General features: G+C 43.0%; 1 protein-coding gene across 1 annotated transcript in view; it reads right to left on the bottom strand.

The window, feature by feature from the left end:
- The window catches only part of TBC1D22B (TBC1 domain family member 22B), a 126000-nt gene that overhangs the window by 66352 nt on the left and 41466 nt on the right, over positions 1–18182 (bottom strand). The gene's annotated exons all lie outside the window — the stretch shown is intronic.

Genomic DNA, 18182 nt, shown 5'->3' with positions numbered 1-18182 from the left:
TAAAGGACCTTCTTTTATATGCCCTCTGATGGCCCCTTTCTACACAGAAATACCTCCATTTTCAAGCTTCTTTTGTCCCCTGATTTTACAATCATGAGATTGTATGAAAAGGGCTATTTTAATTTTCTCTGAATTTCTCATCTTTTTATAGACTTTCATCTTATCTTGTCTCAGATGGTCACCTTTATGGGCATTTGCTCCATCAAACAAAAACTGCTCTATCCTTTTAATCCTTTAAGCTGCCTTTCTTTGGCTCTTTTTCTTAGGATGCGGTGGCTAGCACTGAGATCCAAAAGGGATTTCCTGAGGTTTTTGTTGAAACTGATGCTTTGTCTTTACTCTGGACCACCAGAACTTTTACTGGCATTTTGGATTTTACAAGAGCTGATGTCTTGAAGGGCTAATCTATAGCAACTTCTGATCCCTTTCCTCGGTGGCAGCTGGCAGTTCAGAGTTCATTATCTTAAACGTCTTAAAGACGTCACCTGAATTGTCTCCCCCTATGTGAGCTGCCTTACACTTGTCCACCTGGCAAGTGACCTGCCACTTTCCAGCCAATTCACATAGCTTTAGAAATGTTCCAGGAGATGCCCCCTGTTGACTTGATATTTTCCTATGTGGAAAGCAGAGTATAATTTGTGTACCTAGAAATGTCTCAAAGTATTCCTTTTTCTTGATCATTTATGAAATGTTAAATAACACTGATTCCCAGGGGATGCCTTAACATTGTTCAACCCAGAGAAGCCCTTAATATTCTTACTCTTTATTTTTTACATCTAAGCCATTTTCCCATCCAAGATAAAAAAAAAGTTTACTTGTCTAGCGATAACTTCAAAAATACTCTTTGTTAGGGAAGTTGAGATTGTTGGGCCTTTTTTCACCACCACCATGACCACCCATATCGAAACCACCCACAGCTTTACAGCAGCCTGCTATTAGGTCTCTTGTTTCCACTCTTGCCCCCTTAGAGTCTGTTCCCCACACAGCAGAGAGAGAGCCTTTTAGAATGTCAGATTATGTCACTACTCTGATCAATATCTTGCAATGGCTCCATCACACTTGGCATAAAATTCAAGCTCCTTAAAGACCCTATATGATTTGGTTCCACTCTCTTCCTTGCTTAATCTGCTCCAACCACACTTACTGCCTTTTTGCTATTCCTTGAACACTCCAAGCATGTTCCTACCTCAAGGTCTTTGTATTAGCCATTTCCTCTGCTTGGAATTCTCTTCCCCCAAATATCTGGATGGCTTGCTCCACATTCCATATTCCCAAGTGTCTTCACCTTGGGGATACCCGCCCCTACCACCCACCTTAAATAGCGGGCTCCACCACTCTATTTTTCTTTAAAGCACTCTCCCTACCTTCCGTACTATATACCTGTTTCTTGTCCATCTCCACCCCCTAGAATGTAAATTCCACTAAGGCAAGGATTTTGTCTGCTTTGTTCTCTGCTCTTCTCTGCTATTCTCACCTAGAATAGTGCTTGGCACACAGTAGGTGCTTAATATTTACTGAATGAGAGAATGAAGAGTATAAACTATTCTTGTCTTTTGGTTCTATGTTGTTCACACACATTTTTTGTTGGAAAAGATGATAGGAACCATTTTTCTCACCCCTAGCAGGATGTGTCCACTTTACCAAAGAGTCTATAAGCTCACCTATGCTCTTGGTTGAAGAACAGTCTTCCTTTCTTGGGAAAGATTGTCCTCTTCAAACCGTTTTGCATCTTCAGAGGGATAAACCTGTACCGAAAATGATGAAGGAGGGAGGCCACACACCTAGCCACCTGTCCATCAAAGTGTGATAGCTGTGACAGCAAGATCACCGTCACACCAAACTTTGCCCAACTAAAGGTGAAAATCATTGGTTTGAGGTTCCCAAGGGGTCCTTGGAGTACTTTTGATGGACTTTTAGTGATAGGTACGCACTGGTCCACTATACTGGTGCTTCTTATACATTAATGTACATGCGAATCACCTGGGGATCGCGTTCAATGTCTAGATTCTGATTTAGTAGGCCTGGATAGAGCTTACAGTTATGCATTTCTAACAAGTTCTCAGGTAACACTGATGCTGCCGATTTGTGGGCCTCACTTTGTAGATCTTCTGTTACTTGGCACAATATGGCCTATGATCCTTAAATTTATCACAAAGGTTTGATTATTTTGAAACTCTAAGTAGAAGACTCTCAATATTGTCTGCCTGCAAGCTCTTTGGAGCAAAGGGAATGAGCTATATCTGGGTTGAATGCGCACTCAAAAGAGTGGGCTATCCCAATCCTTAGAGAAAGTTCTATGGAAGAGATAAACTGTGCGTGGAGACACATGCAGGCAAAGAAAGAGAAAGACCTGAAAGACCTTTCAGAGTAGCAGCTCCAGGGGGAGATAAAAATCAAGAAAAAAGCCTTTGGACTAAGTTACAAAGAGATCACTGGCTGACTTTAACCTCAGTGTAGGAGTGGAGTGGACCCTGTGCTAAGAGGAAGGGTTAAGAAATGAGAGCAAGCAGCAGCCCTCACAATGCACTGCAGAATGTTGGACCACCAAAGGGACAGTGAGGTCAAGCTGGGATCTAAAAGCAAGAGAGCTTTTGCGGTACCTAAACAACCACTAGACAGAGCCAACTGAGAGAGATCAGCTATGTTAGGGAAGGCAAAGGGCTAAGCAAAAAGACTGAAGAAGCAAGGTTATAGGAGTAAAGAAAGGAAGAGAGAGTAGTTAGAGTTTGAAGGAGTGGAGGGAAGGTTAAGAATTTCTTTCCTAGGAACTTATTTTAAGAAAGTAAGTCAAAAGGAGGGGGAGAAAAGCTCCGTGTACAAAGGTATTCTTTGCCTAGTAACCAATAATAAATGGGACAAATCAAAAGAATATAAAGGTTTAAACATGAGAAGGCAGTTACACAAATTACGGCGTGTGGTTTGTAAACTTGAAGCATGCTAGATCATTAAATGGTGCAAATTTGAATGCTACATTGTGCGTCAAAAAGGTTTATGAAGTGAGGTACAGCAGGGAAAAAGCAGAATGCAAAATGTCTTTGCCCGATTTCAATAAAAATATATGGGTTTTGTCAGAGTAGAAGAAAACATGGAGAAATTTAGAAAATTTTGTTAGATAGTAGAATTATACATCATTTTATTTCCAGAATTCTTCTCTAATGCTACCATATTTTTTATTATTATGAAATACATGTCACATAATAAATTAGGGGGTGGCAAACATTTTTCTATAAAGGTCCAGACTGTAAATAATTTTCAGCTTTGCAAAACTAGCAAGGCTGTGTTCCAATAAAACTTCATTTGTAGCTACAAAAATTGGGATTCTATATGATTTTCACATCACAAATTATTCTTCTTTCAGTTTTTTTCCCAAATATTAAAATATGTAAAAACCATTCTTAGTTCACAGACCATACAAAAACAGTGCACCAGATTTGGCTTACGGGTAGTAGTTTGCCAACCCTGCAGTGAAGACTAAAGAATAGGGAATTCCCTGGCTGTCCAGCAGTTAGGACTCCACACTTTCACTGCCGAGGGCCCAGGTCCAGTCCCGGGTCGGGGACTAAGATCCTGCAAGCCGCGGGACTTCCCTAGTGGCGCAGTGGTTAAGAATCCGCCTGCCAATGCAGGGGACATGGGTTCAATCCCTGGTCCAGGAAAATCCCACATGCCGCAGAGCAACTAAGCCCGAACGCCACAACTACTGAGCCTGCACTCTAGAGCCTGCGAGCCACAACTACTGAGCCTGCGTGCCACAACTACTGAAGCCCACACTCCTAGAGCCCGTGCTCCACAAGAGAAGCCACTGCAATGAGAAGCCCGCGCACCGCAACGAAGAGTAGCCCCTGCTTGCCTCAACTAGAGAAAGCCTGTGCGCAGCAACAGACCCAATGCAGCCAAAATAAAAAGATCCTGCAAGCCAAGTGGCCAAAAAAAAAAAGAATAATAAATAACAAGATTAAGAAACAAAAAACCTTATAAGACCCATTTTGCCCCTCCTTGATCCCATTCCCCTCCTTCTCCAGTGGAAACCAGGATCCACTCTCGTCCATGTTGTCGACTTTTACTATATATGTGGGAATCTATAAACATGTTTTGAAACTATAAATAGCAACACACTGTACATATGCTTCAGCAACTGGGTTTTTTCACGCTGCATTCTGTTGACACAAGAAGCTCTTGTTTGTTCATCTTAACTGCCCTATTGTGTTCCACTATGTAAATATTCCTCAGTTGTCATCGCCAGTTATTTTTATTTTGAACAGTGTTCAATTAACATTCTTTAACACATTTACCGTGTGCAAAATTTTCTCTACTATGGTGTTTTTCAAAGTACAGTTTGTCAACTATTAGTGAGTTGACATTAAAGGTTGCGACCTTTAATGAAATCAAATAGAACATTTATATCTTAAAGTTACATAATGTATCAATTATATCTCAATTTAAAAAAAGGAATAGACAGGATTAGAAAAGATCAGATCATGTTACATGTAATAGGAAAAGGCATTGTTGTGCAAAATTTTAATTTCAACTTTATACGCACTTATACATACATGTGTTTGTGTGCATTTATATGTACTTGATTGTAATGTAAAATGTATTTCTTAGTAAGCGGTTGTCACAAAGTTTGAAAAACCCATTGCTTTAAGGCGCCTAGGGACACCCAAGAAAAATATTGCAGGATCACAGAATATGCACAGTTTCCACTTAACTAGACTCTGCAAAATGCCCTCTGAAATGGTTTTTCCAATTTATATTGGTCCTCACAGCAATGAGTTTCCATTGCTTCACATCCTCACCTGTAGTAGGTTTTTCTCATGGGATGTTAAATATACCACATACACGAAAGAATGTATAAAACTAATGTGTATCCGCCTGCCAATGCAGGGGACACGTGTTCGAGCCCTGGTATGGGAAGATCCCACATGCCGCGGAGCAACTAAGCCCGCGAGCCACAACTACTGCGCCCGTGAACTGCTGAAGTCCGCGTGCCTAGAGCCCATGCTCCATAACAAGAGAAGCCACCGCAGTGAGAAGCCTGCACACCACAACGGAGAGTAGCCCCCGCTTGCCACAACCAGAGAAAGCCCGCGCAGCAACGAAGACCCAAAGCAGCCAAAAATAAAATTAATTATTTTTTTAAAAATTAATATGTATAGTTTGATGAATTATAATAGCATTTGCCTGCATGTACCCACTCCCCACACTATGCAACAGCAGGACATCACCAGTACCTTAGATGCCTCTTGGAGGTCCTTGCTCTGGGCATTCCCCTTTCTCCCCACTTCAGGTGTTACCACTGTGCAGAATTTTGTATTAATCATCCTCTGTGTATTTATATTTTTCAACCTACGTTTGTAACCTTAAGTAAAGTATTGTTTATATTAATGATATTGTATGGTATCCATTCTCCTGTTGCTTGATTCTTTAGACAACAGGATGGTTTTGAGATTTACCCTCATTTTCCACTGCTGTATAACATTCCGTTTTATAAATAGCACAGTTTATCTATGTTACTACTGGTGAGCATTTAGTTGTTTCAGGCTGATCTGCAGCCTGAAGCAAGAGTGAGAAAAATAGATGCTTGTGGTTGTAAACCACTGGGTTTTGCATTATTAGTGTGGCCATAACTGATTATTATAGAAGTGGAATGGAAGAAAAGTAGAAGAGAAAAGTCAGCTAGGTGTACTCTTTCAAGAAGCTTAGCTGTGGGGGAATTCCCTGGCAGTCCAGTGGTTAGGACTCTGCACTTTCACTACCAAGGGCATGGGTTCAATCCCTGGTTGGGGAACTAAGATCCCACAAGACACGTGGTGCAGCCTAAAAAAAATAAAGAGAGAGAGAGAGAGAAAGAAGAAGCTTAAAAAAAAAAGAAGAAGCTTAGCTGTGAAGAGATTGAGAGGCTAGTTTCCTCCTCTTCCTCCCCCTCATCACTGTTGTTCTGTTTTAGTTCTTTAGTTGCCTGTAATATAAACCCCTTTCCCATGTACGGAGAATTTTTCACTCTATGAAACTTTGTGAGAAGCAGAGCTCACCTACCAGTATTGCAGCTAAAAATGGCAGCTACTTAGTTTTCCATCCTTCCTTATGAACTAAGTCATATGCACATGTCATAGGCTCTGCTAATACAATTTTCCCAAACTAGATTTTGAATCAGGAGGAGCTTATGAGGTAAAGAAAAAAGAGAACAAGAAAATCCATTCTTGGTGGGCAGTGCCAGCTGTGACAGCAACACCCAGTTGGGGGGAATAGCTCTGGCAACAGCAACATCTAGAGTCTGGTGCTAGAAGGCCTCTCTCTCAGTGTAACTATGGCATCAAATGCTCATTGCTGGCAGCAGCAGTGTCTTCAGTGGCCCAGCCCTGTGGTGTGATATTGGCTACCATCCTGTAAGCAAAACCTCTGAATGTGGTGTGGTAGACTGATGGCATTCATGCCCCAATTCTTCACCTCTCCCTGCATCCGTATTATCTTGTGAGACCTTCTCATTCTTTTTTTTTTTTTTAATATTTATTTATTTATTTGGCTGCACTCGGTCTTAGTTGCAGCATGTGGGATTTAGTTCCCTGACCAGGGATTGAACCCAGGCCCCCTGCATTGGGAGCACAGAGTCTTAACCACTGGACCACCAGGGAAGTCCCGTGGGACCTTCTCATTCTGACTCTGGACTGACTATTGTGACTTGCTGTGATCAATGGATGTTCGCAAACATTACACAAGCAGAAGCTTGAAAAGCACTTGGGTGGCTGCACTTGCTCTCTGTCTTAGTCTGTTTGTGATTCTATAACAAAATATTACAGACTGAGTGGCTTGTAAACAACAGAAACTTATTTCTCACAGTTCTGGAGGCTGGAAGTCCAAGATCAGGGTGCCAGCGTGGCCGGATTCTGGCAAAGGCTCTCTTCCGAGTTTCAGACTGCCAACTTCTTGCCATGTCCTCGCATAGTGGAAGGAGCAAGGGATTTCTCTGGGATCTCTTCATTCAGGAGGGCTCCACCATCATGACCTAATCACCTCCCAAAGGCCCTTCCTTCTAATACCATCCCCTTGGGCATTAGCTTTTCAACGTATGAATTTGGGGAGGACCAAAGCATTCAATCTGTAGCACTCTCACTGTTGTCCTCTGCCATTGCCATTACAACATGTCTAGGCTAGCCTGTTGGATGATGACAAACATGTGGCCCTAGGCCAAGTCTCCCTGAGTTATCCCAGCTGAGGCCATCTTAGATCAGCCAACAGTCAGTTGACCCTCAGGCATATGAATGAGCTCAGCCAAAATCAACAAAACTGTCTAGCCAACCAACAGTTGACCCCAGACACTCGAGTGAGTCCAGCTGAAATCAGCCCAGCTCAGCCCAGCCCCAGATACGCTGAACCCCACAGACTTGTGAACTAAGTACTGTTCATTGTTACATGCCACTGAGGTTTTGTGGTTGCTTATGTAGCATCATTGTGGCAATAGATAACTGGTCCTTTCCACACATCTATGAGCTATGCCTTTTTTGCTTAAATCAGCCAAGAGCCAGTATCTGTTGCTTGCCCTAACACAAAGCCTGAATGTAAATCAGAGAGAGACACAGGGTCAAAGGAGAGATTGTCTGAGCTGGGAAAGACTTTGGCATGCTTACAGGCAGAGGATTGGAGGCAATTGTGTTTATTAGGATATAAGTTTGGCTGCAAAATAACAGTGCTTTAAACATGATAGGAGTTTATCATTTCCCTCTCTCATGTAAGAGCCTAAGTAAGTGGGCAGCCCTGCTCTGGGAATCTTCAGAAGCCTAGATCCTTCTCTCTGTGTTTATCACGTCCTTGCCCAGTTGGTCTGAGATGACTCCCTACTCCATCCACATTTCAGCCATTGGGAAGAGGGAAAGGGACATGACTTTATCCTGAACACCTGGTGGTTACATTCATTTCTCCCCCTTCCAACCCACTCTCAGAGATTGGTCACACAGTTCTACCCAACTGCAAGGGAGGCCAGGAAAGGCAAACCTTATTCTGGCCAATCATGTGTATATCTAAAAATCCTGCTTCTGTGGAAGAAGGGGCAAACAGATAGTAAGAGTTCTTGCCATGTCATAGGGGAAGAAGGGATAATTAATGGAACAGGATCTCTGTGGTAGACTTTATTAGCCATTTCCTTCCTTCTTCCCCGTTAAGGGGACTAATCTTTTGGAGAGGTGAGGCAACTGTGTTCCCAGTCTGGGCATAACTCATGATATGTCTAAACTAATGATGGCAATTCTACTCAGCTTTGTCAGGAACTGGTTTCCCCAACCTCCCCTGCAGCAGAAGCTGTGACCCAGTTCTGGCCAGTGAGCCATGAAGGGAAGGCTGCTGGGGGGGTTCGGGGAAGTGGTTTCCTTCCCGTGGAAGAGACAAACAGAGCTTACTGTCGCACTCCTGTTTGTGATACTGGTGTGAGGCTTATAACCATAAAAGAAAGGCCAAGAGAACTACAAATGCCAAACTAGAGCCCTGGCACCTTCTTGAGGATTCCAGTGACCTTGAGGGATGAGTGTGAGTGAGCCAGGTGGAGAAAGGGAGAAAAGATATTTGAGAAAGTAAGAGTATTATAAACATGAGAAGGAATGCTCAGAGATGTTCCTGGAAAGTTGGACTGGAGTCAAATCGTGAGGACTTTGTATGCAGCAGTGTGATTTATTGTCAGAATTGCCTCATTCAGAGTTGGGGCTGGTCTCCTGCTTCTTGGTTGATACACCACCAAAGCATGACAGGCATTTTTCCTTTGTAGGTTTAAGATGACTGAGCATCTCTTCCCCCGTTGGAGAGTTAAAATACTTTTGTTTTGGAAAATCTAGGCTCTCAAAGGCAGAGATTTAGATGATGTGGGTGGGTAGTGGGTGTAGATTTGAAAAGATGAGGGAGAAGGGAGTCATTCCCAACCCCCACAGCAAGTGGAATTTCCCTGCCCTTGGGAATGGAGAGGTGCCTGGCTCTGACCACCTTGGGGCCTGTGTTTGACTCCCTCCCAGACCCCAGAGTGACAGGATGTCTGTGTGGACCCCAGGCTGGGGACTGAGCTGTGAGCCACAACCTTCGGGGCTGTGGACAGTGGGATCACTGAGGCTAGGACATCAAGCCTCTCACAGTGAGCAGCCACACCAGCCTGAAGTCTAGAGCCCTTCCTTGAGTTTCCAGGATTGGATGAACTTGGGAGTTCTATGTGACTCCAGCAAGGAGAGAGGGAAGTGAAAACAAACAACAAAAAAATCTGATTGAGATAGAGTTTCTCCCTAACTCCTTGAGGAAGAAAACTGAGTCCGATTTGATATTATTTTTAAAAAATAAAGGGAATTCCTCCCTGGCGGTCCAGTGGTTAGGACTCTGTGCTTCCACTGCAGGGATTACAGTTTCAATCCCTGGCTGGGGAACTAAGATCCCACAAGACATGTGGAAATATAAAATAAAATAAAATGAAATACTTCTTTCTTGCATTAGAGTGTCCAATTATGGTACGAACTGATTCTGTGGTATACAAAGCCAAAGGAAAGGGAGTAAGAAGAGGTTATAAATTATCTCAGTAGCTTTTTTATTTAAGTCGATAGATTTTTTTACAAGAGACTGTAGAAGATGTGTCTCTAAGAGCTCATATATGCAAAGTATTCATTTTCATTTTTTTTTAAATAAATTTATTTATCTTGGCCTGCATTGGGTCTTCATTGCTGCACGCAGGCTTTCTCTAGTTGTGGTGAGCGGGGGCTACTCTTTGTTGCGGTGCGTGGGCTTCTCATTGCGGTGGCTTCTCTTGTTGTGGAGCACAGGCTCTAGAAGTGCGGGCTTCAGTAGCTGTGGCTTGCGGGCTCTAGAGCACAGGCTCAGCACTTGTGGTGCACGGGCTTAGTTGCTCCGCTGCATGTGGGATATTCCCAGACCAGCGCTCGAACCTGTGTCCCCTGCATTAGCAGGCAGATTCTTAACCACTGCACCACCAGGGAAGCCCCTCATTTTTATTTTTAAAAATCCAACTAAATTGGCCGGACACTGCCAGACTAGAAGGAAATCCAATCTCCATTATTACCAGGGCTCCTCTGGCTCTCAGGGATGCCTCAGAATCCAGAAGTAGAACCTGGTGCCAGAAAAGGGCCAGCCTCGTACCTGTGACCATCATGGGGCCTGCTGACAGCTGCCTCGTGCAAGCCCACGGAATGGAGCCTTGAAGCCCACCAGCGCCTGCTTCAGGCCCCACATAAGGTATAGGCATTTTTACTGAGGTGTTAAAGAAAAAAAATTATTCATGAAGGAATTCCCTAGCGGTCCAGTGGTTAGGACTCTGAGCTTTCACTGCCGAGGGTGCAGGTTCAATCCCTGGTCGGGGAACTAAGATCCCACAAGCCAAGCCACGTGGCACAGCCAAAAAAAAAAAAAAATATATATATATATATATATATATATATATATATATATATATATATTCATGACACTTGTTAAAGATTCTAAGGACGATTTTCTTCAAAAGGGACTATTGCAATGGAGGTTTTGTGGTAGGGGAGAGAGGGGGCCCAACTCTGAATACAAGGACAAGTAGAGATTTATAGCTAAGTAGCAGGGTGGGGAGCAGTACATGGAAAATGACCGAGAGGAAACATCAAGGCTGGAGGATTCTTGCTGAAGGCAGGCCAGGGTGATCAGATACCAAGGGTAGGGGATTTTTTTTTCTTTTTTGGCCACGCCTCGCATCACACAGGATCTTAGTTCCCTGACCAGGGATTGAAAAAAAAATCAGTAACATCCTAATACATGAATATATCAGGTAAATGATATAAACAGTGTAAAAAGGGCAGTAAAACTAGTTAACAAATACTTTTAAAATATTCAGCCTTGGGCTTCCCTGGTGGCGCAGTGGTTGAGAGTCCGCCTGCCGATGCAGGGGACACGGGTTCGTGCCCCGGTCCGGGAGGATCCCACATGCCGCGGAGGGGCTGGGCCAGTGAGCCATGGCTGCTGAGCCTCCGCGTCCGTCCGGAGCCTGTACTCCGCAGCGGGAGGGGCCACAACGGTGAGAGGCCCGTGTACCGCAAAAAAAAAAAAAAAAAAAAAAAAATTGTAATGTTTAGGAGCTTCCCTGGTGGCGCAGTGGTTAGGAATCCACCTGCCAATGCAGGGAACACGGGTTCGATCCCTGGTCTTGGAAGATCCCACATGTCGTGGAGCAGCTAAGCCCGTGTGCCACAACTGCTGAGCCTGCACTCTAGAGCCCATGCTCTACAGCAAGAGTAGCCACCGCAATGAAGAGTAGCCACCACAGTGAAGAGGAGCCCCTGCTCACCACAACTAGAGAAAGCCCGCACACAGCAATGAAGACCCAACGCAGCCAAAAATAAATAAATTAAATAAATAAATTAAAAAAAAAATATTCAGCCTTAAGAGTAGTAATCAGTAAGATGAAAAAATTAAAATACGATTTTTTACTTACTACGTAGGTTAAATGGAAAGAGTAAGTCAAGATGGAAAATAATTTTAAAACAGTAATACCAAATTATAGCATATATATCCTGAAACAGGTATGTACATTTACTTTTGGTGGAAGAGTGAATTAGTAACAGCCATTTGGTGTTTTGCTTATATCTAGTGTTTTTATAATTGTTTATTTTCTTGTTTTAAATCAACTATGCTTTTACTATATATATATATATATATATATATATATATATATATATATATATTAAAAACACATAGTTTGGGGCTTCCGTGGTGGCACAGTGGTTAAGAATCCGCCTGCCAATGCAGGGGACACATGTTCAAGCCCTGGTCCAGGAAGATCCCACATGCCACGGAGCAACTAAGCCTGTGCGCCACAACTACTGACCCTGCGCTCTAGAGCCCGCAAGCCAAAACTACTGAGCCTGCGTGCCACAACTACTGAAGCCTGTGCACCTAGAGCCTGTGCTCCGCAACAAAGAGAAGCCACTGCAATGAGAAGCCCGTGCACCGCAACAAAGAGTAGGCCCCGCTCGCCACAACTAGAGAAAGCCTGCACGCAGCAACAAAGACCCAATGCAGCCAAAAATAAATTAATTAATTAATGTAATTAACCTATAAAACAAACAAACAAAACACATAGTTGTGGTAGGCATTCCAAGCTGGCCATCAATAATCCTTGCCTCCTGGTGTTTACACCTTTGTGCAGGTATAAATACCTCATAGGCCCCTCCAGACTTGGTTTGTGTGACCAATTGAATGCAGCTGGAATGATAGACGTCACTCTTGAGATTAGGTTATAAAAGGTACTGCAGCTTCCATTTTCGTCTCTCTTATCTCCTCACTTGCTCTGGAGGAAGCCAGCTGCCATGTTGTGAGAACACTCAGGCAGCCTATGGAAAGACTCATGAGGTGAAGAATTGAGACCTCTAGCCAAAAACCAGCAAGAAACTAAGGCTTCCTGTCAACAACCACGTGGGTGAGCTTGGATGAGGATCTCCTCCCCACAGTAGTGCCTTCAAATGACCACAGCTGAGCCAACAGCTGGACTGAACCGCATGAGAGACCCTGAGCCGGAACTACCCAGCTAAGCTACACCCAGATTCCTGACACACAGAAATGATAAGATAATAAATGTTTGTCATCATGAGCTTCTAAGGTTTGAGGTAATTCATTACAGGGCAATAGATATCTAATATAATAGTTTGGAGGGGGATAGTAAAATACACTCAAAGAGTTTTTTTAAAAAGTTTTTTATCCTACCTTTCATTATCCACACAGACATGCCCTTCAGAGGCCAATGCCCAAAGGCTGGACTGCCACTGCTAGACTTTTTGTTATAAGAAGAAAATAAATCTCTCTTTTTTTAAAAACTATTATTGTTCGAGTCTCTGCTCTCCGCAGCCAAATGTACTCTTAATTGATATAGGTGCCTTAGGCTCTTATAATGTGCTCATTGACGTTGGTATTTTCCTCCCTCAACCCAATAATGCAGAGATCCAGCTGAAGAGAGCCGGCTGCCACATTCTCTGCTGGGATCACAAGTCAAATTGTGAAAGGAACAGAAAATGTAAAGTTCTTACCATAACTGTGTAAATCTAAGATATTATCAAATGCAAGATGCATTACTATTCCAGGTATCACTGAAAGAAAAATACTATTAATTAAATTATGCCTTAAGGCTTTCTCATCACTTTGTATTTTTATTTTCTACTTATCAAAATGATTTTCTAGACTTATTTAGACATAGATTTTTAAATCACGTATCAATACTTATAAGACTATTCAACGTCAGGACTTCCCTTGCGGTCCAGTGGTTAAGACTCCATGCTTCCACTGAAGTGGGGGCATGCGGGTCCATCCCTGGTCAGGGAACTAAGATTCCACATGCTGCATGGTGCGACCAAAAAAATTAAAATAATATTCAACTTCAGAAGTGATCAATAAAATGCAAAAAGACTTTCTTTCTCAATTTTGACATCCTTGGCATATTTGCTTTTGTCTTCATGCCTGTTGCCTCATAGTAACAAGTGACTGCTGAGGCTCTAGGCAACATAGTATATTCAAGCTAAGAAGAAAGAAGATGTAGAGATAGTGTTACCCAAAAACTGGGTTTGCCTCTTGGTGGGTGTTGAGCCAATAGACATAACCAAGCCAACAGACACATCCAAGCCAAAGAAGGAAGGATTTATTAATACTTGCAGCAAGTAAGGAGAACACCAGGGATCTTTCCCAAAGCAGTGCTTCCCCAAACAGCAAAATTGGGGAAGTTTTAAGCTAAGGGTACATGCATATTCATGAGAGGACTTAAGCAGAGGAGAATTCAGCATAGAATTGGGGCAAAGGTTGACAGAGTCCAAGCTTTAGTTGACTTTAGTAAAGTCAGGAGTGTCAACATCACCATCCTATCCTCTACCTGGGTGGGGGCCTTAGTTCCTACAAAACTCAAAAGATTTTGTTATGCAAATGCTGGAGAGGATGTGGAGAAAAGGGAACCCTCCTACACCGTTGGTGGGAATGTAAGTTGGCACAGCCACTGTGGAAAACAGTAATGGAGGTTCCTTAAAAAACTAAAACTATAGCTACCCTATGACCCAGTAGTCCTACTCCTGGGCATATATCCAGAGAAAACCATACTTCGAAAAGATACATGTACCCCAATGTTCACTGCAGCACTGTTTACAATAGCCAAGACATGGAAGCAACCTAAATGTCCATGACAGATGAATGGATAAAGAAGATGTGGTACATATATATACAATGGAATACTACTCAGCCATAAAAAAGAATGACATAATGCTTTTGCAGCAACATGGATGGACCTAGATATTATCATACTAAGTGAAGCAAGTCAGAAAGAGAAAGACAAATACCATATGATATCACTTATATGTGGAATCTAAATATGGTACAAATGAACCTCTCTGTGAAACAGAAACAGACTCACAGAGAGAGAACAGACTTGTGGTTGCCAAGGGGGTGTGGAATGGGGGAGGGATGGAGTGGGAGGTAGGGGTTAGCAGATGTAAGCTACTATATAGAGAATGGATAAACAATAGGGTCTTACTGTATAGCACAGAGAACTATTGAATATTCTGTGATAAACCATAATGGAAAAGAATATTAAAAAAAGGTATATATATGTATAACTGAATCACTTTGCTGTACAGCAGAAATTAACACATTGTAAATCAACTATACTTCAATAAAATTTTTTTTTAGATTTTATGTCTATTGTTATATATATATCCCTTGAGGAACCAGGGCCCTGCCCCAAGGCTGCACTATTGTTTCTTGACTGCTCCTCCCTTGTTTCGGCATTCCCTCCCTTAAGATCATTAATTACTGAGACCTGTTCAAGGGCAAGCATTGTGGCCAGGCTTAGATCACAAAATGCCTTAGGCCAAAATAGGTTCTCTTATGTCAAGAAAGCCATTCTTGGTTCTCTTTCTCTGGGGAACCCTAGCCTATCTGTTTACAATAATGCCAGCCACATCATCCTCTTTTATCAGGAAAAGCAAATGTCTTCCCAGCAGATTTCTGCTTGTATGTCATTTGCCAGAACTATGTCCCATGGACACTCTTGATACAAGCAAATATCTAGAAAAGCAAATATTTAGCCAGTGTCTAAGTTCACTGGCATCCTAGACAAAAGAAGACTTCTGTTAGCAAAGAAGAGAAAATGGATATTAGGGGGGAAGCTGATGGTGTCTGTTGCAATGCGCTTAATAAATAGTAGTTTCACTTTTTTTTTTTTTTTTTTTTTTTTGGCTGTGCCTCTCGGCATACGGGATCTTAGTTCCCCAACTAGGGATGGAACCCATGCCCCCTGCAGTGGAAGCATGTAGTCCTAGATGAAACCATTATCTGAAACCATGTAACTCAGATTGGGACTTGAATCCATGCGGTCAGGACTTGAAACCGGCCAAAACCCACAGTCTTTTTTTTTTTTTTTTTTTAATAAATTTATTTATTTATTTATGGCTGTGTTGGGTCTTCGTTGCTGCACATGGGCTTTCTCTAGTTGTGGCGAGCAGGGGCTACTCTTCATTGTGGTGTACGGGCTTCTCACCACTGTGGCTTGTCTTGTTGCAGAGTGTTAGACCCAAACGGTCTACGAGGGATTCCAACTCGCCCAAGAACCGCCAAGAGTCGAGAGCCGTTGCAACACGCAAGAGGTTTATTAGGAGCCGATGCACCGGGGTTCCCTGAACCTCACGCAGGAGGCCGATGGGAACCCCTAAAAGCGGAATCACATACTTTTTATAGGTTTATTTACTCATAGGGCGGGTATATTCTCACAATGATTGGGTAAATGTGGTGACTTTTGAATTCATTGGCTTAGGAACTTTTGTCCCACCTTCTGGCCGTTATAGTTGTTTGTTCATTGTGGCGGTTAGGGCGTATACCTGTTACGGGCAACTGGAAAATTACCCGCTGTCTGGAAAGTCCCCGTCAACTGAAAAACTCCAAGAATTGGTTTCGATAGGGAGAAGGAGTGGCGCACGATAGGGAGAAGAATTGGTTTCGATAGGGAGAAGGAGTGGCACACGATAGGGAGAAGAATTGGTTTACGGGAACAAGTGAGGGGGTGGAAAGTCCCTAAAGGCCCCACAAGAGCACAGGCTCTAGGCACGCAGGCTTCAGTAGTTGTGGCACACGGGCTCAGTAATTGTGGCACACAGGCTTAGTTGCTCCGTGGTATGTGGGATTTTCCCGGATCGGGGCTTGAACCCATGTCCCCTGCATTGGCAGGCAGATTCTTAACCACTGCGCCACCAGGGAAGCCCTCCACAGCCTTCTAACTGAGATCACACACCTGGTTTTAGGACTTAATGAAATTCAGATTCTTGATGCCTCATCACCAAAAGAATTCAGTGAGAGACAAAGTGACAGGTTAGAAGCGGATTTATTTAGAGAGAAACACACTCCACAGACACAGTGTGGGCCATCTCAGAAGGTGAAAGCGGACCCAGGATGTGGGGTTGTCAGTTTTTATAGGGGTGGGTAATTTCATAGGCTAATGAGTGGGAGGGGTATTCCAGCTATTTTGGGGAAGAGGTGGGGATTTCCATAAATTGGGTCACTGCCCACTTTTTGACCTTTACGGTTGGCCTTGGAACTGTCATGGCACCTGTGGGTGTGTCATTTAGCTTGCTGATGTGTTACAATGAGCGTATATTGAGGTTTAAGGTCTAGTGGAATTCAACTTGTCATCTTGGACCTATTTGGTTCTAATCAGTTTACGTCGAACCCTTGGGCTATGTCATTCTTTTAAAGGTTGTGCCCTGCCCCCTTCTCTCCTGTTTCATAACTACTGGACTGCCAAGGAATTCGCAATAGTAGTTTTATATGCATAATAAATAGTGGTTACCCCTTGGCATAAAGCAAAAATGATGATAGCAAAAACTCCTACATAGTACACTGCTTACCATGTTCCGAGCATTGTGTTGAGTGTTTTAAACATAGTAACTTGTTTAATCCTCACAGCAACTTTACAAGGTAAATGCTGTTATTATCCGTGTTTTGTTTTAGTGTTTTTTTATCGTTCTTCATATGCTCACAATTAGACATCATAATCCTCGGTGCATGACATATTCCTCACTGATCCATGCATAGCTCTTTTAAAATATGAGTTATTTTTAATAAAGTAACATGTACCCTCAAATCCTCTACCCAAAATAAAATTAGGACCTTGTCAGTAATTCAGATCTGAGTATATGAGCTGCCCAACCCATTTCACTTCCTTCCCCTGGCCCAAGGTGATCGTAATTTAGAGTCCTAAGTTCATCATTCCTTTGCTTTCCTTATATAGTTTTATTGCTTCTATATATACAGTCCAAAAATTGTGTGTGTGTGTATAATATATATCTATAGTTGTTTTTAACTCTACATCTTCTTTTGGTACTTTTTTTACTTACTATTACATTACTAAGATTCATTCCAATTGTGTGTTCCTACAGTCATTCATTTTGATGACCGTTTAACATCCCATTGTGTAAATATGTAGCAGTTTATTCATCCTCAAACCATTCTTTACTGAAGTACCTATTATATTCTCAGTGTAAAAGTACCTATTACATTTTTTTTTTTTTTTTTTTTTGCGGTACGCGGGCCTCTCGCTGTTGTGGCCTCTCCCGTTGCCGAGCACAGGCTCCGGACACGTAGGCCCAGCGGCCATGGCTCACCGGCCCAGCCTCTCCGCGGAGTGTGGGATCTTCCCGGACCCCGGGGCACGAACCCGTGTCCCCTGCATCGGCAGGCTGACTCTCAACCACTGCGCCACCAGGGAAGCCCCCTATTACATTTTTTTTTTCTGGTTATTAACTGGACTAACTCTGTCACATCCAGGTTTGCTAATAGCTTCTTGTGACTTGAAGCTGTTCTTAATATTGATGCCTCCCTTACATTGTCTACAATCTATTTCTTCCCTTGCTTTTTCAGGATACCGTGGATGGCTTAGAACATGACTAATTAACTCACTCCCCCAAGGTTGAACCTCCCTACCCCTGAGGTTGAACCTGGTAGGGCAGAGCTTCCAAAAAAACAAAACAGGGAATTCCCTGACAGTCCAGTGGTTAGGGCTCTGCGCTTTTACTGCTGAGGGGCTGGCTTCAATTCCTGGTCGGTGGGGAACTAAGATCTCACAAGCCCGCGCAGCGTGGTCAAAAAAACAAAACAAAGGGCTTCCCTGGTGGCACAGTGGTTGAGAGTCAGCCTGCCGATGCAGGCGACACGAGTTC

Source organism: Phocoena sinus, chromosome 11, assembly GCF_008692025.1.
Source record: "Phocoena sinus isolate mPhoSin1 chromosome 11, mPhoSin1.pri, whole genome shotgun sequence".
Lineage (NCBI taxonomy): Eukaryota > Metazoa > Chordata > Mammalia > Artiodactyla > Phocoenidae > Phocoena > Phocoena sinus.
The sequence above is the reverse complement of the archived record's forward strand: the minus strand, read 5'-3'. Positions and strand labels throughout refer to the sequence as shown.